We start from the raw sequence: 26,726 nt of genomic DNA on the forward strand, positions 1-26,726 counted from the left end.
TCACGCCCTGGGCCAAAGGCATTCGCTAAACGGCTGAGCCACCCAGGGATCCCCATCACCCTGCCTTTTAAAGTGGCATTGTAAGATGGGCCGTGTCATATGGGGGGCTGGTTGTAGGCACTGGACCCGTGGGTCCTCCCTCCTGCTTCTCCACCCTCCTCTGCACCCAGGAGGCTGTCAGCATCAAGGACTCCCTTCCCCCAGCCCCTTCCCTCAGAGTCTGGCCAGTGGGAGGCTGCAGCAGGACTTCAGGGGATGAGAAGGGGGCAAGGTCAGGGTGTGTGTTCCCCAACTCACTCCCTCCGGGGCCTCCGCCCGGCTGATGGCATCTGTCTGAGCACAGGCCACCATTCCTTGTGGATGGCTGTCTCTGCCCCATCACCCAGGTGGAACTAGTTCTAGATGCTCATCACGGCCCTGTCCCCTCCCCTGCAGGCCCGGGGCAGATCACGACCCCTTCCCTGTCCTGTATGCACAGAGCCGGCCAGGCCCTCGCCCTCGCGGTCCCTTGGCGGTCGTCCCCCATCGCTGCCACGCCTCTGCCAGTTGCTCTTTATACACAATCTCAAATCACTCCGCTCCGATGTGCCATCTGTTTCCTGCTGGGCCCCGGCTGGCACACAGGTGCACTCAGGTCTTTACGGCGCCTTCTCACAGACCTTCACACCAATCCTGCGATGTTGTCGTAGCAATCTTCCTTCACAGAGAGGATGCGACACGACCCGCCAGAGGCTGCTCCGCTGGAAGCAGTGTGACTCCAGGCGTCGAAAGCATTTTGGCTGACCGCCCAGGTTTAGATCCTGCTCGGTGCCCCTGAGGGTCTCTCAGAGCTCATGGAGATCTGCCTGTGGGTCCCTAAATCCTGACTTCAATCCTTTCTGGGTCTCCAGCTGCTTTATGAGCTAAACTTTCCTTATCGTGCTTTTTTTCAAAGCACTTCAACAACCTATGATTTCACTTGAGCCCCAGAACATGGATTTACTTGGATCCAAATCCTTTCAGGGAATGCGAAGAACCTACAAATTGTAAGACATCTGGCAAGGGGGCTGGTGGCAGGGAACCAGGGGCTCTTGTGTCATCCTTTGGTAGAGGGACACAGGTTTGCTCAGGAATGTTGTGTAGAGGTGTGGTACTGTCCCCACAACTGGAGCCAGCGTAGCCACATGTGGGCATCAGGGGGTCACTTTGTGAAAGTGCACTCTTCTTTTTATTTTTTATTTATTTTTAAAAATATTTTATTTATTTATGCATGAGAGACACAGAGAGAGAGGCAGAGACACAGGCAGAGGGAAAAGCAGGCACCCTGTGGGGAGCCCAATGTGGGACTCAATCCCAGGACTGAAGGCAAACACTCAACTACTGAGCTCCCCCAGTGCCCTCCACTCTTCCTTTTAATACATTGCATGCCCCATCTGTATTAGGGTAAAATGCACCTCTCTAAGAAAGCAATCCTAAGGTACCATGGCTTGAGAATATGGATTTGTAAATTCCTTCTTTTATACAAGCATCCAAGTCGTCCAAGGCCAACAGGCCACTCTTTTCTGCACGCTGTCATCAGGAACCCTGATTCCTTCCACCTTGTTTCTGCATCCCCCAAGAACAGTGCTACTTAAAGTAGGGTCTGCAGAAAGTTCAAGTACACAGACTTCTTGGTAGCAATACCACGAGTTGAGTCACGTTGTTGAGAATTAGCTTTCAGAAATTGCAATTTGACATTTCCAGGACATCTGAGTGTATAACTAGTAAACCCCTCACTGGATAGGTTGTAGAACAAAATTTTGGTTGTCAATGAACTGAAGGTGGTCTAGAAATCCAGCTCTTCCACGCAGGTAGTGTGAGAAGCAGTGCCTTAGGGCCCACTACTCTTGTCTGGCCAGTTCTGTAGCTGGCACAAGAGGGGCAAAGAACACGGAAGGGGTACACCCCAGGTCTTAAGGTGCCAGCCTGGGAGGGGATCCCTTTGTCCTACTCATGTTATCCTGGAGAGAACTTTTCAACATGGTCACCACCCCTAGCCTCAAGGCAAGATGGGAAATGTAGTCCTAAGCTGGCAGCATGTGTCCATGACAACACCGGCACCATGGAAAATGAGGAGAGCAGATTTTGGTGAACAACTAGTGTTTGTTGCATGAACCTTCCTTTTTTTTTTTTTTAAGATTTATTTATTTATTCATGAGAGACACACAGAGAGAGGCAGAGACACAGGCAGAGGGAGAAGCAGGCTCCCTGCGGGGAACCTGATGTAGGACTCGATCCGGGGACTCTGGGATCACGCCCTGAGCTGAAAGGAGACGCTCCACCGCTGAGCCACCCAGGAGCCCTGAGAGGTACTGTTATGATCTTCATGTTGCATATGAAAAAAAAAGCCTGTGAAGTACAGAGGAGGTAAGTAACTGGCTATGGGTTCATAACCAAGGTCATAAGCACGGCTATCCTGTGTCTTTAACAGACAGGTAAAGAGTTTTTGGAGTAGTTTATTTTGTTTTTCTTGAACTTTCTGAATCTTCACTTTCATTCATGGGCCATCTGGCCTGTCTCCCTGTGAGATGAAGAATTCATTTTGGGAAGGGACCATTCATCGTGCATCCTCCGATCCCCCTCCACAACCTTCCCAGCCTGGGGCTCTCACAGAGGATGCACTCAGTGGATGTGTCTGGCTGGGTCTAGGTGGAGGCCACGATGCAAATTTTTACTGAATTCACAATAATGCTGTCATAAAAAATGGCATAAATTTGCCGTCATCACGCCTGGATTCAAATCCACTCTCTCCTGGGTACTAGCTGTGCTAGATTGGACAGGTTATTTATCCATCTAACCTCACAGAGCATTCAATTCACTGCTGGTAAAATGGTGTGGGTTTAATAAAGCAAAGTTTACTTCTTGAAACCAAGGCTGGCTGTGGTAGCTGCTTCTGCCTCTTGCAGGTGATGGAATCGTTCAGACATAACAACAGGGAACACATCACGAATCCATGCCTTCCCCCAGCAGAGACTGGGTAACTGGGAGAAAGGGGAGACAGAGCACACATCCAAGCTGTTTCCTCTGTGCTGCTCGCAAGAGGGACCTGCAGGGCTAGTCCCCTTGATAAGCGGACACATTAAGGCCAGAGCTCAGCAGAAGTACAGAACAAGTTCCTTTTCTTTGCAAAAGTCACCAGGAATTGGGTTGGACAGGGGAGAGAAAGAAAGGGAAGAAAGGGCAGGAAGGGGAATGAACCCAAAAGGTGAGGCGTGAGTGGTTTAGAAGGAGAGGGAGGGCTCAGCAACCTGGCCGGGATGAGAACAGGCAAAAGGCTGGGCCTGCTTGTTGGAAATGGCCAAAGAAACAGAGGGAGGCGTGATACTTGAATTCTTTTATCACCTGCCACTGTGATGTAACCCGCCTCCATGGCTCTCCACTTTCAGCAAAGTCTTCATACCAATGCCTTGTGTTAACGCCGGGGCGCAGGGTGAGGAGGGGGGGTAGGGGGGCCAGCACCTGGGCATTGTGGTCCAATCCAACTCAGAGGTGCTCGGAGCCAGGGGAGGATGGGAAAATGTAAGCCATCTCTTGGACTCTCCACAACGCCCCAGGGAGATTGGAGGGAGCCTGGCTGGCTGTGACCACACACCCACGCATGCACACACACACACACACACACACACAGAACAGCATTTGCAGCCACGCAATGTGGCTATGTGAGGACCGGGCCTGCGGGACACTGGAGACACGAGGAGCCCATAATGCCCAGGAGTCCTAGCTGTGAGCTTTAGTGGCCCATGGCCCTTGGGCACTGAGCGTGAGAATTGGAGGCCAGTCTGCCCACCACTGGGGTCATCCTGGGGGATACCGGGGGGAGCTCCTAGAGGTGCAAAAACAGCAGAAATGCAATGACCCATATAGAGAGTGGACAGAGAGAAAATCTGGCACATGTTAGGTCCTTCCTTGGTGCTAATACAGGTAGAAGAGAGCCAACAGGACAGTCCAACCAAGGGAGGTGGAGTGGGGGGGGGCCAGAATTGGGAGAGGGGTTCTGGGTTCTGGCATCCTCATCCCTGCCAGCCCAGGGCACCCTCGTAGCAGAGAGAGTAAAAGGAAGGGAGCAGGGCAAGGCCTGGTGGGGAGGATGCACGCTCTCATAGTCTCCTGGCAGGGAGCCACTGAAGTCCATCCTACTTCTAAGGAGAAAGGTGAGCCGGGCCCCCTCCCCAGCCTGGTGTGGAGAGAAAACGGGTGCTTGGGATGCTGACACTAGTGCCAGGGAGTAGGGATCTTGCGGCTTCAGGAACCAATTCAAAAACGGTTTAGGCAGAAAGGAAAATATGTTGGCTCCCATAAACTGAAAACCCCAAATGTTGTGACTTTGTTGGGCTCAGGAGGATGGGAGACTGAGACCATGTCACCCATCTCTGGGCTCCAGTCTCCTCCATTGCGGCTCTGTCCTCAGGCTCTGGGTGGCGACCAGATGCTGCTGACCACCTCGGACATACTCCTCATGGTTCCTGTCTCTGGTCCATCCCTGAGCCAGTCGCTGTGGCCCAGGGGACTAAATACATCGGCTGCCCTTGGCCTCCTTCTGGCCCTTGAATCTATTGTCTGTGACTTCCTGTCATCACACTCTTGCTTCTGCCCATGCTGTCCCAGCCACGTTGGCCTCCTCGCTGCCCCGCAAACACAGCAGACACACTCTACCTTAGGGCCTTTGTACATGCTTCTGCCTTGAGCACGTTTCCCACAAAAGTCTACTGCAGCTCCTCACCTGTCCTTCAGGTCTTTGCTGAAATGTCACCTTCCCAGTGAGGACCACTGGACTTAAATTCACACAGATACCACCTACCTGCACGTCCTGATGCCCTCCCTATCCCTGCCTCCCTTCCTCTGGAGTACATCTCACCACCAGGCTGTCACAAGGACAGAAGACAGGATGTTGTTAGTGGAATTCGAACCCCTAGTGTCAAACGAATTCCATGCGGCCAGGGATTCTTGTCTATCCCGGTCACTACTGCATCCCCAGGACCTACAGGAGTGTCTGGCACGTAGCAAGCTCTCAAACACCTGTTGAATGGAGGAGTAACAAAGTCATGGTCTCCAGACCTGGGTTGAGGGTCTCACTCAAAAGCCCAAATTGAGGTCAAGGAGAACTGGTTCCCGACTGTGTTGGGAGGGGAGGGAGAGGTAACTACCAGCAGGGTGGGGACCAGCAGCTTGGTCTCCAGGACGGCAGATGTCTAGTTTCCTTCAGCCCCTACAACACACACACACACACACACACACACACACCCTCGCACGAGCCATCCCTCTGGCTGCCACTTGGAGTCACAGCTGGAGCATTGCCCAGCAAGCCTTCCTGCTGACCCTGCTTCCACTCCATCCCACCCCAAAACCAGCCCTGGGAGCAAGGTGTGGGGGGGTGCCCAGAGCCTTCAGGACCCGGGGCAGCTGTGGGCTTGGGATGCTTCAGTCTTAATCAAGTCCAATCCCTCTGTTCCCTCCTCCCCTGCACCCCACTCCTCTGTGTCATTTTCCATGACAATCAATAGCGGCCGGGCTTTGGGGATACTCTCGGAGCCCTGATTGCGACCTCTAACATTATAATCCGCAGGGTTGTGGGGAGCATTAGTACATCCCGGATAAATTAATTCAGTGTAAGTAAGCGCTTTGAAGCCGGGCACATGGCTCGGCTTTTGAGGCTTAAGCCGTGTTTAGATGACTTGATTAAAGTAGCTCCAAAGCCTCAGCGATCGATATATTTTGCTTAAGAGCAGGGCTGCACAGAAGCAGGTCTGATTCATCCGCGGGGCCCTGCCGTGTGGGTCCCTAGCTCTTTAGAACACAAGGAGATAACCCGGAGCCGAAAGTCAGGGCTGGGCAGGAGACAGGAGGGACGAGGGGTGCCAGGCACCGCCCTGGGAGTGTGGGGGACACAGAGCTGCGAGGCCTGTGCATCAATAATCCTCCAAGACGACAAGTTGGAAAAAAACCCGGAACGACAAAATCACCGCTCACGAAATCTTGGCTCGTGCCCCCCGAGAGGGACATGTCCATTACCTGGGCCTCTGGACGATGGTTTCCGAGATCGCCACGGGGAATTCTAGTAGGTCCTCCTGGTGTGACCCCTTGAGGATCACAGGCTGGCGCTGGATCAAAGTCGCTGTGCCTCATGAGGGGCCCGGCCTGCAGCGGGAGCACTAGCCTCGGAGTCCCCGTGGGGCGGGCAGAGAGGACCTAGCGTGGATCACATCCCTACCCCGTGCCCACTGCCGCCCTCGTGTCTTCAGGTTTTCATTCCCTTTCACTGTGTGAGCGGCGCCCCGAAACGGAGCTCAGGGCGCCCGTTCCCAGGGGCGGCTGGTTGGGAAGGAGGCAGAGGTAGACATTGAACCTGGTTTCGTTTGATGCTCAGAGTCACGCTCTGTGCCACCTCGGGTGCCCGTTCGGGGACTGACTACCTGTGCGAACATTGCCAAGGCATTTGGCCCCCGTCTGGGCCCCAGTTTCCTTGCTTAAAAAAATGAGGGGAATTTAGACTCAAAAATCTCAGGTCTAGAGTACCTCTGAGCTGGGAGTCCAGCAACGTGGGTTCCCATCTTTGCACCGTCAGGAACCAGCCTCCTGTCGGGGTGGAGGGTGGGGGTGGGGGGTCATTTGTCTCCCTCTCTGAGGTCACCCATCTATAATATGGGGCCAGCGCCTTGTGATGGCAGCAAATGGGGTGTCAGAGGAGGGCGGCCTCTGACATGCCATAAATAGCCCTGCAAACAAATCGATTTAAAACATTGAAATCAAATAAGCCAAGAACTCAGCTCTTTTAAAGGAGGAGGAAAAAAAAAAAAAAATAAAGGAGGAGGAAGCTCTCTGCTGTCACAGGGTATCCATCAGGGTCTGTCCCAGACTGAGTCAGAAGACTGGCTGGTGGGGTGGGAAGGGCCCTCGACCAACCAACAGCTGGGGTTTTCTCCATCCTGGGTGACCGCTCTCCTCTGAGATTCCTAGAAAAGTCACCCCTCACACCCCAGGGTTTCCTTTCCAAGCCATGCCTGGTTGCCTTTCGGTGGGGGGGGTGGTCAGGGCTGGGGGAGGAGGAGGGGCTGAGGAGGGAGACCCAAATGGGCAGCCACCCCATGTTGTACCATTTGTGGTACAACATGACCCAGAGTGGGTCGTGCCCATGAGTGGGACCCTGCACAGAGCCCGCAGATGGCCTCTGGGAGAAGCAGGGAGCTGCTCACCGGCTGACGCCAGAGGTGGAGGGGTGCCCTGCAGGCCGCTTCTGCAGCACAGTGGGGGTGCTGCTCCCAGGGCACCACCCCGGCCTGCTTCCCCAGCTTCTCCAGCAACTCTAGGACTGTCTTCTAGTGGGTTCCTTCGGTTTGCATTTCTGGAGCCTTCCTCTTAGAGTCTCTGGTATATGCAGAACGGAGGACAGAAAGCTGGACCTAAGCCCTGGCTCTGCTGGGCCAGAAAGAGGGGAGTGGAGGCCCCCCACTCCCTGAGTCCCTTCCGGCCCCAACATGCTGTGATGGGCAAGGACACCCGGAGGGCAGAGCTAGCACATCCCCAGGCGCGGTGCACGCGGGAGCCTCAGTCAGACCCGAGGATCAGTGTCCTGCCTCTGCTACCAACACTCTGTGGTCCTTGGAGGGGTTACTTGTGTGCACCCCCATCTTTAGGGTGGAACTAACAGCGGTGCCTCCTCACACGGAGCGAGGTAAGGATTGAATGAGATAATCCACGTAAAGCACTGACTGGTAGGTCTAAGTGAGCACAGGCATGGGCTTATGTAAAGAGGGGTTCTGAACATGCTTCCCTAAAGTGAATTCTTGCAAAAGACGTTAGGTTTTCATGCTTACGTAAGCCCGTCATAACGTACACGCCACCTACCTTGCATTTAAATTCCATTTTTAAAAAATTTTTTAAAAATTCCATTTTAAGGCTAGGAGAAAATTTTACATTCTTACTTTTTTTTTTTTTTTGGAGTTTTTAACCATCTTCTGAAAAGCATGTTATTCTTATATCCATCTCAGAGAGTTGAAGGCCAGGACTTGGAGAAAAGTGACTCACCCAAGGTCAGTGAACATGGAAGGGGCAGGGCAGGATGAGAAGTCTGGACAGCTTTCGACACTTTCCACTCCTACGGAGGTATGGGCCCAAACAAGCAAAATGAGTTCTCACTCTGACGTCTATGCTCTCCTGGCTTCCTAGAGTCCTTGGACCTCAGTCAGGCCTGAAGCCAATGCTACCCCTGGACTTCCCAGGTGTGAGAGATGGAAACTTCCTGTGTCTGCTTCAGCTAGTAGAAGTTGGTTTTCTGTCATTTGCCACCAAGAGTTCCAACCGATACAGAAGTGTCACCGCGACATAATGTTCCCTTTTACCTGTACCACTTGACATTGCAGTGGTGCCAGGGACCATGTCGGGCCCTGGGGATGCAGTGATGAATAAATAGGGCACACAGTTCTTGCCCTCAAAAATACCACCACCCCATGAACTTAGGGGTGGTCAGATGCTCCTACTTTTGTTTTTAAGGATAGTAAACCTAGACTCCAAGAGATTGAAGGACTTTGCTCAGGGTCATAGGTTTTTAGAGGCAGATCCGAGGAAAGAACCCCAGCAGGGAATGTTCTGCGGAGAGCATTACTTCACAATCAGAGTCCACAGCTGATTGATGAGGGCCCGTCTCAGCTGCCAATCTCAGGGGTTGCCTCTATCATTTGGAATCCAATAAAGGCTGCAAGGATAAGTAAGTTCCAGACAGACTTAGAGGAGCTCACATGAATCCAGGAGCCAGAAAGAGCTATGAAGGGGCAAGTCAAAGAGGCTCATATCCTGAAACTTTAGGAACAGACTTCATTGAAGGCAGCTGCTGTGTCTTTCCCATAAAGTGTCTCTTGCTAGGATCGCCAGAGGCAGGACAAAGGGACCGACCAAAACTTTATTCTCTTCTCACCTAGTGGGTTTTATATTTCAGATATTGTTCTCTGTGGCCTTCAGGAAAATAGGACCCAAGAGCCTCAGCACTTCTAATCGGGAAACTTAATTCCCAGAGGATAGAAGCAAGGGCAGGAGAGAAAAGAGATTTGCTCCTGGTGAGTCAAACACGCTCAGAAATCCCCTACTTGGGCTTTTTCTTACAGCCCCAGAGGTAGTACCTGTAGTTGGGATGAGAACAAAGAAGGAGGTGGTCTCAGCACAAAGCCACACATCACACCACCTCGCCATCGCCATGGTAACGGCAAGTCCCCATGAAACTGGGAAGAAGCTGGTACCACTGCCATTTGCTGCCTCGTAATCTGAACAGCAGCATCCAGGTCAGCAGAAAAACCCAGCAACTCAGGCTCAGGCCTGTCCGGAGACCCTCTCGTTTCCTTATGTGTCATCCAGCTCTTCCTTTTGCTGTTCTTAAAACCCTCCTGAACATAATTCCCTCGGGGGAGGTCTATCTTCTTCTCCCTCTCAGAGCCACTTTAAACGTACTTTTTAAAAACTCACCAGCCCCAGAACATCTGAGCTAGAGGGGGCTTTGGGTACCAACTATGTCAGACCCTTTCCCCATTTTTCCAGAGGAGGACGTGAAAGCCAGGCTCATTATGTGATGTCCCAAGGTTCTCCTACATCTTGTCCCTGGACAAGCCACAACCAGAACACACTTCCTGGCCCTTGTCACACTGTGGTCAGGACCTGTGACCTCCGTGCCTCCCATTTCCCACTAAATTATTGTCAGCTGAGGTTATCTTTCCCTCCTACTCCCCCCAGCAGGTCTTCTTGATGATCAAAGCAGAGAAGCATGGCCCACAAACCATGGCCTCCTGCACATACTTCCTGTCCCCTGCACTTGACTCCTATTTCCTTTCCAGACTTCTCAGTGATTTTAGAAGGGAAGCTCTCTGAGGAGAGCCAGCCAGGTTGCGACACAGAATTACATTTTCTGAGTCTCTAAAAAATAACTTTCTGAGAACAGCAACTGGATTTTTAAATGTCGATGAGCACGAGTCAGCTTTCAAGCATTTCCACATTTCTAAACCCTCCCTATATTCTCAGCTGTTTAGGAGAATAACCATTTCCATTTCTTCCATCTCTTTTGCATTGCTCATAGCAGATCCCATAAGCAGGGGATGTGGCCACTGTGTACCTAACAGATTGAGACCTTGGGACCAGGCCTCTGTGCTAAGAACCCATGCAACACAGATGGGCATCTGCTGGCCCCTTTTCAAGGAGGCCCCCGACCCCCCGTCACTTACCATCAGGGATGACAAACACCTGCCCTGAACCAGCGTTTCTCAGCCTCGACAGCACCTTCAGGTCCCCAGACATGAGTCTTTTTAAAAACTCCCCAGGTGACCCCATGCGCAGCTGAGGTTGAGTCCCATTGCTTGAGGGGTTAGGAACGGTTCCATCAATTCCTGATTCAGAGGTGATGGGGAGGACCTTAGGGCCAACCCTCACCTGTCAGACACCCCCTTTTATTCTGCCTCTCTCTCAAAGGCTCCACCTACAGTGAGAATGATGTTAATGAATGGAAAGTGTTATGTAGGAAGATTACAATGTGGCAGCTCTTGTTATGATATTGTATTTCAGAGAATATAATAAATAAATGTATGTCCTGTTGGGTGTAATCAATTCTATAAATAAATACATTAACGATTTTACGTTTTCATTGGGTTTTTGTAATTGTATTTGTTACAGGCACGCCTATAAATAAGTTTACATTAAAAAATATTTTATTTATGTATTCATGAGAGACACAGAGAGAGGCAGAGACACAGGCAGAGGGATGTGGGGAGCCCCTTGCAGGACTCAATTCCAGGATCACAGCCTGAGCCGAAGGCAGGTGTTCAACCACTGAGCCACCTAGGCACCCCATGAGTTCACTTTTTTTTTTTTTTAAGATTTATTTATTTATTCATGAGAGACACACAGAGAGAGGCAGAGACACAGACAGAGGGAGAAGCAGATTCCCCGCGGGGAGCCCGATGCGGGACTCGATCCTGGATTCTGAGATCATGCCCTGAGCCGAAGGCAGATGCCCAACCACTGAACCACCCAGGCGTTCCTGAGTTCACATTTTTAAACTGCACCCCTCTAAGCCCTGCTACCGAAACTGTTGGCACAAGACCCCGTCCTGAAGTTCGTGTTGCTGGTTGAGGCTCCTGCCTGCCCTGCAAACTGTGATCATCTGCACAGAACTACTTGTTGCCTGAGAAGACACAGGAGATTGGCTGGAGTTCTACTGACTCTGGTGTTCCACTGGAAGTTTCTTTTTATTTCCACATCTCAAACATCTGCCTATTCTTTACTCTTGTCTTTCTCTTGAAAGAGGATGCCGGAGGGAAGTGTTTGTAGTTGAATGTTCTGGTGCCGTCACGTCGGGCTGCTAAAGACACAAAGATGAGTCACGGTCTATGTACTCAGGTTACAGGGAAGAACAGACATACTCAACACTCAACACATGAGCACGCGTTAGCTCATCTTATCCTCACAACAGCCCTAGGTCACAAGCTGTAGTGTTATCCCCATCTCATAGGTGATGAAACTGAGGTAGAGAGATTGATTGCTTTGCCCGAGGTCACAGAGATGGTAAGTGGAGATGCTGGGGTCGCAGGCCAGGCAGCCTTAGTGACATATCACATAAACGGAGCCTTTTCATCTAACAGAGTGAGTGATACACTGACTACCAAGGTGGCATTTTGAAGGAAGGGGATGTATAGTCTCAGGGCTGGAAGGGACATTTGAGAACATCTGGACCAATTTTCCACTGGGGCTCAAAGTCCCCATTCAGGTGCCTTTATGAGTCAGAAGTTTGGCTTCCTATTAGCTGAAAGTGGATCTCCCAGAGAGGGGTATATACTTGGGATCTAAAGTTCTGCCTAGGGGCACCTGGGTTGCTCAGAGATTGAATTTCTGCCTTTGGCTTGAGTAGTGATCCCAGGGTCTGGGATTGAGTCCCAGATCAGGCTCCCCGCAGGGAGCCTGCTTCTCCCTCTGCCTGTGTCTCTGCCTCTCTATCTCTGTTTCTCATGAATAAATAAAATCTTAAAAAAAGTTCTGCCCAAGCAGGAAAGCATGCAAAGTAGCAGGCCTGAGGCCTACCTCCCAATGAAAGCTCTGCATTCACTATTCCCTTCTCACCACAGCTGACAGGGCAGATGTCCCTGAGCCAAGGCCCCATGTTCCCTAGGATGGGCAGGTCTAACCTGTTACTTGTCACTGCGCACTGAAAGGATGCTGCTGAACACCAACAGCTCCCCCTAGTCTTCCATCCCCTAACCATCTGCCCTCCACGCTGCCATCTAAGACCAGCGGAGACTCAGCAGAGACTCACCAGTGCTCCCCCTGAAGCATGGCCAGCAATCCCCTGCCAGCCCCTAGGGGTCAGACACAGGGGATGGAGGCAGGTGAAGTAGAACTGGGCCACATGTGCGCAGGATGGGCTGGAAGCAGGTCAGGGACAACTGGTATACCTCCTTCCTCTGCCTGGTGACTTTTCTTTCACCAGCATCTGGGTCCCTGCATCCCTGGTCTTTCCCTTTCAGGTGAACTCCTTGGCCACCACTATGCTCAGCTTCCTTCATAATTCAAGAAAAACTTTGATGAAATGTGGTCCTGGACTCCCTTCTCCAGCGTCCCGTGGAGGTTCTTCCAGTGCAGGGAGGGATCCTTCTACCTTTTTACCTTTACATTTCCTAGAGTAAGTATTTATTGAACCACATTAAATTTCTGATTTTCATTAAAAAGGGAGGCACTTAGAAAGGGGAGAGAGAATATGGAAAGACATAGTGAATGAAGAAGCACAAGAAAGTAGAGTCTGAGACTGGGAAGGGATGTTCCAGATGTGGGGTCCAGGCAAGACAACTATGTTGCAGGAGACTTGAGGGTTCCCGCTCTCGTTTCCACGGCAGACATCTGTAGTCAACCGCTGCAGTTCTTCTTGAGGCCTACATCACTAGTCAATCGCAGAAGTCTTTCTGACTTTCCAGATTCCATTTTGGAGTCAGCCTCCAAAACGTTCTCATCACAGTACCCCACTCCAGCTGATGTTCGAGTTGAAACCTTTCCCTGATTTCTTATTCTAAGGATGAAGAAACTGGGCCCAGCAATTTGCTTCAGATGGTTAGGGGCCGGCTGGTCCCGGTATACCTGGGTGGTCTGATGACTGAATCATCCGCTCACCCACACTGGTTTCCAAACCTCAGGACAACTGGAGCGGGAGGAAGAGATTAGCAGCGGAAGGGGCTAATCGATTGCCTAGAATGCCAGGAGGAGTTTTGTTTGCTCAGAAAAAAATAACCACATTGATTATTTGGGTGTATGTGTTTTCAAAAGTGGTAGATGGTCATCATAGGACATTTGAAAACATTGGTAAATAAAAGGAAGGAAACAAAAACTGTTTGTAACCCACCTCTCTAAGATAACTGCGGCGGACATTGTGATTTAGGATTTTTATTATGTCTTTTGGGAGGGCGTATGTGTATGAGTGTCTGTATACAAACGTATTCAGATTTTTACAAAATTGGGATATACTGATACATGTACATATATGTGTGTGTGCATTTACACATTTATTTCCTTGTTATATATATATTTTTTCTGTCTGTCCAGCATTCCTGTTGCTCATACAACACTGCAGTAAGACATAGGATGGGGATCCAGCTTTAAGCATCGGAAAGCAAGACAGGTGCATACTACTGTCTGGTATTTGACAGTGTTTCTAATTCTTTTATCTAGGGCTGTCGTAACAGAACCACATCTTAATATTTCAGCTCCACTAGCCAAAGATATTAGAATATCTTTAAAATGCTGGCATACTCAGTATGGGAGAAAACAGTGTGCTCACCTTTGGCTTGAAGAAATGCACATTAGTACAACCTGTCCAGAGTTGTATCAATATGTAGCAAAAACCTTGAAAACGCACATTGCCTTTGCTTTAGCAATTCTGTTTTAAAGAAATTATTTATAGGGATTCCTGGGTGGCTCTGTGGTTGAACTTCTGCCTTTGGCTCAGGTTGTGATCCCGGGGTCCTGGGATTGAGTCCGGCATCGGGCTCCCTAGAGGGAGCCTGCTTCTCCCTCTGCCTGTGTCTCTGCCTCTCTCTCTCTGTGTCTCTCATGAATGAATAAATAAAGTCTTTAAAAAAAAAAAAGAAATTACTTATAGGGAATATACAACAAAAATGTACACTGAAGTAGTCACTATGATCTCAAGGAAGTGGAAATAATTTAAATACCCAACGCTATGATAGAGCACAATGCAGCCATTACAAAGATGTTAACTGACAATATCTAAAGCTATGTTTACAACTTCTGCTAAGTTACAACCAGTAGATTATGAAGTAGTGTGCCCAGGACACTTCGGTTATCGTATCGTGTATACCTGAATGTGTGTGTTTACATGTAGCTATGTCTGTATGTATCTATGGTGTGTGTGTGTTTGTGTGTGTGTATTAGGCTGGAAGTAAAAGCCTCAAATGAGCAGCTTTTTCATGAACAGCATGGTGGGATTATGGATGATTGTTTTTCTTTGAGCTCTTCTGTATTTATCATATTTTCATCAATGAATATGTATTACGTTGGTAATTTGAAATAAAAAACTGTTTTAAAAAGCACCAGCCCATTTGCCACCTGACAGATGGGAAACTGCTCAAGCACAGAGAAAAACAATTGCTTGAAAGTTTTAAAATTAAAATGAATACTTTTTAAAAATCAGATTTGAGTCCCAAAAAGTGAGCTACAGACAAGATAATCAAGGTGCCCCTGCGGTTTCAAAACTCATTGTGTGGCTTTAAATAAATATCACTAATTTCAGCTCACTATTTGCTGAGATGGATGTTTTTTAAAACAAACTCTTCCGATTCCAAATCGCATTGATTTACATGAACACCTTCACTGTTCAGTCTGCTCTTTTCACTGGGCTCTTCTCCATGATGAGACAGGTCCCATCTGCCCTTTCTCATCAGACCAGCTTACAGGCAATTGTCTAGAAAACTTGTAAAATATCTAATAAAATTTGATTAACTGAAAACCTTAATTAATCAGACATGCGGGGCTTTGGTTTTTAGAAGAAAGATCAAGGGAAGATAAAATATTAAGCAACAAAACGCCCACCTTTGTGCTTGTTCCACTTTTTTTTTTTAATTTTTAAGTGTTTTATTTATTTATTCATGAAAGACAGAGAGATGAGAGACACGAGCAGAGGGAGAAGCAGGCCCCATGCAGAGAGCCTGATATGGGACTCGATCCCGGGTCTCCAGGATCAGGCCCTGGGCCAAAGGTGGCGCTAAGCCGCTGAGCCACCGGGGCTGCCCCACTTGTTCCACTTTTTGAGCTAATCTTAAAATTCAAGCAAAAGAAACCCAAAAGGCAATTAAAAGGAAATTAACATTGCCCATAATCGCCTCACTTTAATTTGGCCATGATTTGTGATTTTGTACACGTTACCAATTTTTAATGCATACACAAAACACATGCTCACACAGGCACGCACACGCCTGCACACTCCTGCACACACACACACACACACACACCTGGGAATAGGGTGAGTGCTAGGAATGCGCCCTGCCTTGTGGAAGCCTGTAACAGGAGTAACAACATTTGAAACGTGTTAACAATTTTTCATTTCTGGAAGCAGAGACATCATTTCTCCTTTAGAGCAGATTTCTAATGTTTTTCAAAAAAGCCCCAGCCAGGGCTCTTTAGTTACACAAATGTGAAGGACTTATCTAGCATACTGAGAGAAAAGTGGCCTGACCATAATAAGTATGACAGCGACCGTCTAGTATGGCCTAGTCACTAACGGAAACAGGGAGATGATTCTAAAGGCCTGACTGTGCCTTGGAGGAGTTGGGGAAACGATTTTTATCTAAATGACGATTTGGGTGGGACTGTTGGTTTTCCTTACGTTGTGTTATCTAATTATATAACTAACCAGCTTTGGGAATTATGCTGATGCCTACTTTTTGCTTTTTCTAGATCAGAGAGGTCAGATGGAAGCCTGTGCGCCTGAATGCACATGGGGTGTGTGTCTGTGGGTAGGGGTGGGGGTGCCTCCCTTGGAGGAAATAGATCCTTTCTCTTTCTGGGCATCTGGGGTGGCCGTGAGGGTCTGCTCTTGCACAGGAAGGAGTCACATCCTCATCAGGACTCCGGGGGTCAGGGGTTAGGCTGGTGTCTGCTCTGTTCGGACCCTGAGGGTGGCAGGGTGGCTTTGGGTCTGTGAGCCCAAAGGGATAGTGAGCCCTTGGCTACCAAGGCTTTTGCTGCACTTGACTCTGCGTTATTCCCCCAAGCACTCAGCAAAGGTTTGCTAAACACCTGAGCTTGGGGTGTAGGCAGTTGGGACAGCTAAAGAGGGGAACCTGCTTGGAGCCAGCAGCCAGAGAAAGAGAGCTGCTTCTCCAAGAAAGACAGCCCCTGGAGGTGACCTCCGGGCCTTCTGGGCAAAGCAAGGCTGCTGAGGGAAGCAGCAGCAGGTCGGATTGGTGAAACTGCCAAGCACTCCCCTGCTACTTTCCAGAATGACCTTAGTTGGGAGCTGGAAAAATGGATCTCTGGTGATCTTTGGGGGAGCGGGAGTCTGGAATCAGAATTTGGATATAAAAGAAAATGTACACGTATTTCGTGCTCCAGCTGGGAAGTGGGTGGCATGTACGAATAATATGCATATTCTGATTTCTTTTAAAAAGGGAAATATAATACATTGTGGTTTATACTCCTGATTGTTTCACTGAAGAATATGTTATGAAAAGTTTCCCATACCATTAAATAGTTTTACACATTTTAAACATGGCTGTTACATACTCGAAATGCATAGATGGACTGAATGTATTCAACTGATTTACTTCCCATGTCTTTATTATAAGCAATACGGTGTTGAGTGTCTCTACTCCTAAATCTCTAGGCACACCCACGACCATCTATTTAGACTAAAATCTTTGAAGCAAAATATCTAGGTCAGCGGATATGTACTTTTGACATTTGGCCATGTTGTCCTGCCCAAAGGTTTTATTGCTGCTAGCAGCCCCAAATCCTTAGCAATACTGGCTATTATTGCCCTTCAAACTGAAAAAGTTTGTGACTTTAATGGCAAAATAAAAAGGGCATCTCTTGGCAGCGGTGTACACCTGCCCAGATGTAGGCAATCAGGTGGCACGTCGTCGGTGGAGAATTTTAAAACAATAACGAGATGTCCTAAAGTTGGTCTGCTTTTTACCAGCATCATGTGTCAGCAATACTAAACGTTACTGGTGATAAAGATCCCTCAAAGACAGTTCTTTGGGTCTAATTTGTAAATAACTACTGCAGTTCTGGTTAAGTTTTAATAAGATAGATGGTATCTTAAAATTAGTTTTTTGGTCACATATCCTTTAACATAATTCATTTTTTGCATAGGAGTTAATTTAGAGAACCCCCAGTTATGGGGTCACCTCCAGTTTGGAACATAGTTGGAGCAGCCTGTCAGGTTCCTTCCAAGGTTCACTCCACGATGGCTTGAAGTCACCCGAGTTTACTTGGGGCACAGCTTCATTCCCAACCATGTACCATACATGAAGCTCGCCTTCAAACAGAAATGTGACAAAATGACTGCACAGAACTTGAGTGACTCCATTCCCTGCGAGCACTTACAATTTTAATGTTGTGTCTAAGTGTAAGAGAAAACCAAGTACACATTCATGAGGTATAGCGGTTTTGCTTGGAAAGTACAAATTTTGTTCATGCCTAAAATTGTTCACTGGATTTAAATCCTATCTTTAAAATCGAAATTTGTTCTTCTTGTCAGATTGTGGATTGTTTAGAAGCTAAAGAACAAGTCAAGAGAATAAAACATTACTGAAAAATTGTTAGTTACTAGACAATTACTTTCTTTTTTAAAAAATTATTTTCATAAAATATTATATCATGCTGCAACCAAAGGGATCAAATATATATACTATATATATTTGATCCCTTTGTATATATACTATGATATATATATATCATACATACAACAAAAGAAAATTTTCAATGTCTACATTTTCCTCTGGTCATTGTTATTATCTGTTCCATTTCATGATTATTACTCAAAATAATTTTTAAAACATATTTTATTTATTTATTTGTGAGAGACACACAGAGAGAGGCAGAGACAACAGGCAGAGGGTGAAGCAGGCTCCCTGCAGGGAGCCTGATGCAAGAGTCAATCCCAGGACCCCAGGATCACACCATGAGCCAAGGGCAGACACTCAACTGCTGAGCCACCCAGGTGCCCCATTACTGAAAATAATTCTGTCCTATGGAGGAAGAGGAGGGTTTAGGAATGACTCTCCCCAGGGAGGTCTGGCTATCTACTATCAAGAACCAAGCACAGGAGCCCTTGTTCAAAAAGTGATAGAGAATTTCAAGATGGTGACGGTAGAGCTTGGAGGTCTTCTGAACATGGCACCCATGTGGCTGCCCTAGTCACACAACCATGAAGCTGGCCCTGGTTCTGAGTGTCCAGTATGCCGGGAACGCCCTCATCCCCAGAGTAGTTCTCTTCCTTGATTACAGGTGAGGCTGTCAGATGTCCTGCCCCGTCCCTGGACCTTCAAAGAAGAGCTGCTCCAATGCCCTTCAGATTCTCTATCACCCCCCACAGACGACCTCAGCCCCACCCTCCCATGCCCAGTCACCACTCAAGTGCTGGGACAATCAAAAATCTCAGTTCACCAGAAAAGCGGACTTCCTGGGATTGCACACTCTCAGATCTTTTTTAAACAAATCATTATTTTACCCAATGCGTAATTCTTGTTCTGCTGGGGCTCTGGGGAATCTGTCTGTTAGGTAGTTGTTTCCCTGTCTACAGTCTCTTTAGGGCTGAGATTTATGGCGAACTCTGCTGGGTAAAGGGAGGTAAAATTCGGCTTCCTCGTTTCCCTGCATGTCACTACTGGGAAGACCAGTGATGGTTGGGAGCCACAAAACTGCGACTGCTTGGAGATAAAGCAAGAGCGAAGGTTGGACATCTTAATCCAAGAGCACATTGGGTTCCATGTCCCATGGAGGGAAACAGAGGAAAAAGTGCAGTCGGGCCTCCCAGGGCTGAGAGAGCCACTCACACAGTAAGAGGGGCCACCCGCCTCCAGGCAAATGGAGCCTCACGGGGCAGTGGCTGGACAGAGGTGCTGGAGGTGTGTGGCCTCTGCGCGGGCCCCACTGGACGGAGAGCCTGTGAGGGTGACTGTCCCTCGGCCTTCACTCCTCCGCCGGTAAGAGGAGTGTCTATCAAATGCTCCAAGTTCCTGTGTCGCTAGTGGGAAATAACTAAGACCCCACTTGTGATTCTTAAAGTGCATTTGACACAAACGGAAACCATACAAAGGAATGTGCTTCTAGGGTTTTCTTGTGAAAGGCTGGGAGTGAATGACCCACCGCCTTTGCAAAGAGGCCGCTAGAGTATTTCTGAGACAAGAAGTCTTGTTTTCATTCATGTACATAAAGGGATCGACTCCTTGAAGCCAAGAATCCCTGATGGGTTGGATCAATGGCTGCTAACGTGCCCATTTGGAGCTGGTAAGGAGTTAAACAGGGATTTCAGAAGATTTGTAATTGCAATTTAAGATAAGCCAGGGATGCAAATGAAGCTGACATTTAACTCCAAATGGCTGACTGTGTATTGTGGTGTTGGGGTCCTACCAGCACCCCACGCGTGCAGAGTCCTGGTGCAGCCCTGCCTGGCACAGGGCTTTGGGGATGGAGCCCCTCTCAGATCTGTGTGCCAAGCCTGGCCCTGTCCTGGGTCACAGGTGACAGACGCTCTACCATTCAGACATCAGTCTGGCCCCAAGCCCAGGGCACTTCTGTTATTTGGGTGAATAGGCTCCTATAACCATGGACTGGGAGCTAATTTCCAGAATGCCTGCTCCGAGCCAAGAAATAGCTTTCCAGTGGAAGTCCTTACACACAGGTGAAGGCCATCAGAGCTAGAGACCCTTTCTCAGTGAAGCTCGTCTCTCGGCCTTGTGGCACTAAATCTGAACCATACCACCAACTACTCTGACACCTCTGCAAGTTACATCCTAAGCTCTACATTCCTTGTCTTTGAAATAGGTGTAACCCTAACAGTGACTTCAATCCCTAGCACTTGGTAAGTGTTTAATAATTATTAGAAGAAAAATAAGCGTTTTTCACTGAAAACTGAGACAGAGGGACTTAATGCTATTGAACCACATGCTTAAAAATGGCTTCAGTGGTAAATTTTATGTTAGGTGTATGTTATCTCAATAAAAATTTTTTTTAATTTAAGATTTTATTTATTCATGAGAGACACAGAGAGAGAGAGAGAGAGAGATTGAGAGAGAGGCAGAGACACAGGCAGAGGGAGAAGTAGGCTCCTTGCTGAGCAGGGAGCCCAACGCAGGACTTGATCCCTAAATTTTTTTAGGGACACCTGGGTGGCTCAGCAGTTGGGTGTCTGCCTTCGGCCCAGGATCCTAGGGTCCTGGAATCGAGTCCCACATAGGGCTTCCTGCATGAAACCTGCTTCTCCCTCTGCCTGTGTCTCTCAGGAATAAGTAAATAAAATCTTAAAAAAAAAAAAAAAAAGATCTGACCTTGATTAACCCCTGGTCAGTGCATACATGTAAAGAAATTACCTGGAAAAAATGAGCAACAAAAAAGAGCAGGCTGGGCCATCCAGGGGGCTCCCCTCGGGCTAGGAGGAGTGGTTCGCATTCCCACTGGCCAAGATGGGTGATGTACAGGGCACAGAGAGTCCTCAGAGTGCTGTTTCGGCAATGGGAAAACATGAGCCTCAGATTAAAGTATGCTCTGGTCCCACCTAACCCAGCTTAAAAACAAGCCTCAGAAGGATTACAGTAATTTAACTGCATCCGAGAACAAGGTTCAAGAATATGTAAAAGGAAACAAAAATAGCAAGCACCCATCTGGAGCACCCATCGCAGCATCTGGCATCCAACTTAAGATTACCAGGTGTGCAAAGAAGCAGGAAACTATAACTCAAAATGAGGTGAAAAACTAGTCAATAGAAACAGACCCAGACATGACACGGTGATATAACTAGTAGACAAGGACATTAAGAGGGTTGTTTTAACTGGATTCTGTGTGCAAAACAGGGGAAAACACAGGCGAGTGTGCGCCGCTGATGCTAAAGCTGAGGGCCGTATCTGGGACAGCAGGCTGCGTCTCCTCGCTCCTTCAGTGGAGAGTCCGCCTCCATCCTGCAGGCTGGGAGCGATGGCTTGTCTCGCAATACGCTCCCTCATTCCGGTCCAGGGCCTGCCCATCTGCTCAGAGGAACAGCGGGGCCTCAGTGGCTCTTGCGGGCTTTGCCTGGGGAAGGGGTTAGGTTCAAGCAACAGTACTGAATCCTGTCTGCACATGAAGCAAGGACGTGAGCCTCATTCGGAGGAGCAAGAGGCCCAACCTTTCTGCCTATTGACGCTTCCTGTTTGCTCAGGCGAAGGTGGTGCTGGGGTGACCCACGCAGGGAGGCTGCAACAGTGGGCAGAAGGCCAGGCCCAAGTTTGAGGCCTAAGAATGATGAGTCATTCTGGGGTCATGCCCTGTGCTGGGAGAGGTGCCACAAACCCAGCAGATTGTTCAGAGCACCGTCCCTTCTACTTTTGCTTCCACAAACATTTGCTGAGCACCCACCACATACCAGATTTACTGCCAGATGGTTTCTACACACTGTTTAATTTCTTCTTCCCAACAGCCTTGTGAGGTTGGTTGTTTACATTCCCATTTCACAGATAAGGAAACTGAGGCTCAGTTAGTTGGCTGCACAGCAGAGTCCAAGCCCTTTTCTCCCACTCCAGGTCCAGAGCCCTTTCTACAGCTCTATGTCCCTGTTCCTGCATGACCTGGATGTCTGGACACTCACTGGGTGCAGGAGTCTGGGAGGGTTTCAGAAGCAGCAGCAGAAGGGTAGTCATAACCAACATTTATGGAAGGGCTACTCTGTGAGAGCCACGGTGCAAACTCTTCACAGGAGCCATCTCATTTAATCCCCAGACGAATTCTAAGAACCAAATATTACTTTCATCCCATTACACTTGCCCAGCATGGCACAACTTGGGAGGGCTGGGCTGGGCTTTGCAGCAGATCCATTATTTCATCCCAAAGAGGCCATGGGTCTTAGGTTGGTTCCTCGGGAGCAGATCTGGAGACAGCATAGTGTATTTGGCAGGGGATCCCAGAAAGCGGGGGGGGGGGGGAGGGCAGGGTAAGTGAGACACAAAGGTACAGGAAATCTGTAAAAGTATGGCATGGAGCAGACTACTATGGGGCAACCGGGACTTCATCCCTTTGGAGATCTTTGGGAAGCAGCATAGGACAGTGCTTCTCAAACTAACTCACACACAAAACCCCTGGGACCCTGTTGAAATGCAGATTCTGATGCATCAGGTCAGGGTAGAGCCCAAGATTCTGCACTGCTAACAAGCTACCAGTGATGTCGATGCTGCTGGCCTGTGGGCCACACTCTGAGTAGCAAGAGTATAGCACACACCTTACAACTACCCTAGCAGAAGGTTAAGAAAGCTGGAACATTAAACTCCAGCTGCCATCTGTCATTGGCTGAGGGCTGCTGGGGTGAGGTGTCCACCACCTGCTCACTGGCCCACCCTGGCCGGAAGAAGACCCACAGGCAGGGCTCTATGCATGTATACTAAAGGAGCCTGGATGGGCACCAACAGCTTCACCACACCGTAGGATTGACGTGATTCCACTGCCCTCCCTGTCCAGGACTCTGCCCACCCACCTGTGGGGGGTAAGCCTGCCTGTGCCTATGTGCAGGTGCTAAGAACAACTGAGGGAGCCAGAGAGACCCACCCCTCAGCAGGGACCTCAGGCAAGGTCCAGAGAACACCATTGGGCTTCTCTAAATCCAGGCTAGACCTCCAGATCTCTGAATGGGGGTTCCTCCCCACTCCCTCAGTTACTCTTTTTTTTTTTATTTATTTTTTTTATTTTTTTATTTTTTTCCCTCAGTTACTCTTAAACTCCAAAATTAGAGAGCAGCTTCAAAAGACTCTTCCCGATAAAAAGGGCTTTGGCAGGGTCATGGCCAAGGTCTCACTGGGTCCTACCTCTGTCCTTAGTATGGCCTGGTATGACGCTGGGGACTGGACACCATGGCTCCTCCCACAGCTCGGGGCTCCTGAAAAGTGTGGCAGGACATCTAGGCATGAGACCTGCCCACTGGTCAGGGTGCAGCCCCAGCCTCTCGGCAGCCCCTAGATCAGGAGGGCTACCACACAGTTTCCCAAAGTGAGAGGGCCGGGGCAGCAGAACTGGAGTCAGGTCCCTCAGTGACCCCTGCGGAATCCCACAGAAAGGAGAGGGAGACATTTGTACCCTGGTGACTGTGCTCCACTCTGGGTCCCATGACTAGTCCCAGATAGGAGCAGCAGTGGTGTTAATCAGGAAGCTGGAAGCAGAGCCTGGCCTTTCATAGAGCTTCTGGAACAGACTTGCTGTTTACTCTAGATGCAGAAAAGAATATGTAAGTTGATTAAACTGGGTCCCCGAAGAACAGCCTGGTTCCACATTTAGCGGAGACATGGAAACACTTGTAGAGAAGACGCATGGCCACATGCTCCTGTGTCAGCTTACAGCTCTTGCCCCATGGATGTGAACATTCCCGCCTCCCCCCTTCCTCAGTTCATCTCCGTCCTCTCCCACATGCCTGCGGTACATGTCAGCTGGAAAAGGACTGTGCTGGGTTTTGCTTTGTTTGTTTTTGTTTTTAAGACAAGGCTTCTGGTAAAAAATCATCCTCCCTACCCCCTATCTCCCGAAACTTCATTGCTTTGCATTTTTTAAAAATCTTCTTTTCAATTTGTTGATTCATATCCTGCTTTCCTCCAAAAGAGAGTTGAGGTGGCTATTGTCATAGTAAAGGAACAATAAAACCAACATTCATGAAGCTAAACAGATGAACGAAATGCAGGACTGCGAAAGGAGAAAACACCCAGAACTCTTGGCTGAGGGAAGTGGTGGGAATGAAATCCCAACTTCCTTGCAGTCTGAAAAAAACAGCGACACATACACACTGTGTATACCTTGCATCGTATATAAGTCTGTCATGGGGGGAAAAATAAATAAACAGAAATGCAGTAGATTCTTGGCTCTGAATTTTGAGAGGATTTTGTCATGGGTCACTAGGGCTCTGGCTCTGAGTCCTTGAGTAACTTAATGACCAACATCCTCCAATGACCGTCACCCACACAGACGACTCCCTTGTAGTGACAGTTCCTCGTGTCGACTCTCTAAACAAGATGAGTGCATACTAAAGCAAGTTTCCTTCAAGGGGTTTACAAGGCTACCTGATAATAAACAAAGCCAAGAATTTAAATGTTTTACTTCAAAAGATGTCTTTCGTAATATTACTGGGTGATTAGTACTCACGAGCGACAGAAGATTCTCAAAACCTGAAGAGCAGTAAGCTTCCTTCCCAGGTGAAACCAGGAGGAGCTGACCCATAAAGGCAGAAAGATGAGCCACCCATAAAGGTGGCTGCAGGTGTTGGTTTCCCAGGGCTACCATAACCAACGACTCCCCGTTCATATTAGATTCAAGGCTCCCCCTAGTCCAGTATGCCCTCACCTTACCCAATCCGATTTGCAAACAACCCTATTTCTAAATAAGGTCAAGTTCTGAAGTCCTGGTTGGGGAGGGGGTGGGGGGCGGCATGTGTGTGTCAAGACTTCCTTATGTGAATGTAGGAAAGGAGAGGTAGACACAGTTGAACCCAGAACAGTGGCCAAGGACATGGGTGAACCCTGAGGTCAAGTCCTGGGGGCCTGTGTACCTGGAGGGATACCTGACCTATCATGGAGCAGACACCCCATCAAAGCCTCCTGTCCCGGCTGGAGGAGAGCCTCATCAGAACAGCACGATTCTTCCTGGAGCCTCTGCAGAGAGATGGCCAAAGAGTAAGAATTTGTCTGTGTTTATCCCGCCCTGGCCAAGAAGAAGAGTCAGCAGATCTGGAGGTTGGGGCAGTCTGGCCTCCGTGTCATCTCACTTGGCTGCCAGGCTGGAAGCGTCCACCAGGGTCTCCCATGGCTTTGATAAACATCTCTTCAGATTTTCTTGGTTCTAATACTGACCTCACTGAGGCGACCAAAGCATCTTCTTGGGAACCCTGATCCTGGGAACTGCCCCGTACATTTGGCATCACTGTACACCCTATGTAAAAGTCCCCTGGCCTTGTTCAGTGTGCACCCCACCCATCGGGTAGTGTAAACCTAGGGTCAGTGTTCCTCCACTGCAGCGGGAGCATCCAGTCCCTGAAAAAGACTCTCTGCCTAGAACATCCTTTTTTATTATTGGTCAAATAGCATCAATTCTATATTTCATAATCTTTCCAATCCTGGCACCAATCACTAGCATTATTGAAAATAACTACATAAAGTGAAGACTCTTTGTAGTATAATAATTATTTTTGGTCTTGTAAACCCAAGATGGAGAATAACCACACTCTGCAAGACTCAAGGAAGAGTCAGTTGACCCACTGGCACTCTTGTTTAGTCATTAGTCTTTTGAGGCCTTGGTTAATGGGAGTCTGCTCTGCTCCAGCCAAGTCCCTTGGGTGGGGGTGGGGGGGTGGCTGTCAAAGCCAGAGAGCAGTTCCTCGGAGATGCTAATTCAGGAAATAGATAAGAAAAGGCCAGGCAGGAGAAGCAGGAGGAGGAGAGGAAGGATCCTACAGGAAGAGGGTGTAGTCGTGAAACTGGTGGAAGAGTGGAGAGCAAACAAATGTCCTGTGGGCTGATGTGGAGAGATGGTGTCGGGAGTACTTGGCAGTGGGGGCGGGGAGGTGGCGAAGCTGAAGCTTCAAAATAGCACTGGGTACAAGGAAATTGGGACAGGACGGAAGAAGGAACGGTGAGAAGCAGGGATGATGCTTCTGTGTTGCTTTTCAGAGACATAAACTAAAGATCGAGATTCCTCAGTGTTTCGCTTGTTGTTTGCTCTTTGTTGTTGCCACTGTGGGTTACTTTCGGCTATTTGATGGGACTCCATTGAGGGCAACTCCATGTAGAAAGAACAGCACTGTCCCAGAGAAATAGAATCCCAGCTGCCTGTGAGCCTTTCAAGTTTTCTAACAGTAGGTACTTAAGAAAAATAAAAAGAAACAGATGCACTTAATTTTAATAATATATTTTTTTGTTTAACCCCATATATCCAAATACCATCACAGGAGGTGATCAATATTTTCAAAGGTATTAATGAAATGTTTTAAATTGTCTTTCCCATATTGAGTCTCTACAATCCAGTATATTGAGAGCACATCTCAATCTGGATTCTAGGTAGAGGCTGGGCTAGATCATTCTGGGATTCTTAAGGATAAAATGATAATAAGAGTTGTTATTAATAATCGTAGTCATTTATTGAGCCTCTTAAATGTGACACACGTTATATTAACCCTCTTTTTCATGCACCACTACACTCGATCATCTTAACCACCTTACGTGGTAGTACGATTATTATCCCCTTCCACAGATGCTGCAATGGAGCCTCAGAGAGGGTGAGTGGTGTGCCCAAGGCCACACAGCTGGTCCAGGGCAGAGCTGGGACAGGGGACCTAGTGTGCCTGGCTCCAGCATCTGGCCTCCTTGTCTGAGGGTCAGCAGAGAGAGCCCCCCCGACACTGGGCATTCCCCAGCCTCGTCCTCAGAGATCAGGCACAAGGATGGACTCTCTTTCCTGATGATGTGGAGCTGTCATGTTCACTTAAAAAACGGACCAGAAGGAACATGAGTTGCACA

Source organism: Canis lupus, chromosome 8 (genome assembly GCF_011100685.1).
Source record: "Canis lupus familiaris isolate Mischka breed German Shepherd chromosome 8, alternate assembly UU_Cfam_GSD_1.0, whole genome shotgun sequence".
NCBI classification, from domain to species: domain Eukaryota; kingdom Metazoa; phylum Chordata; class Mammalia; order Carnivora; family Canidae; genus Canis; species Canis lupus.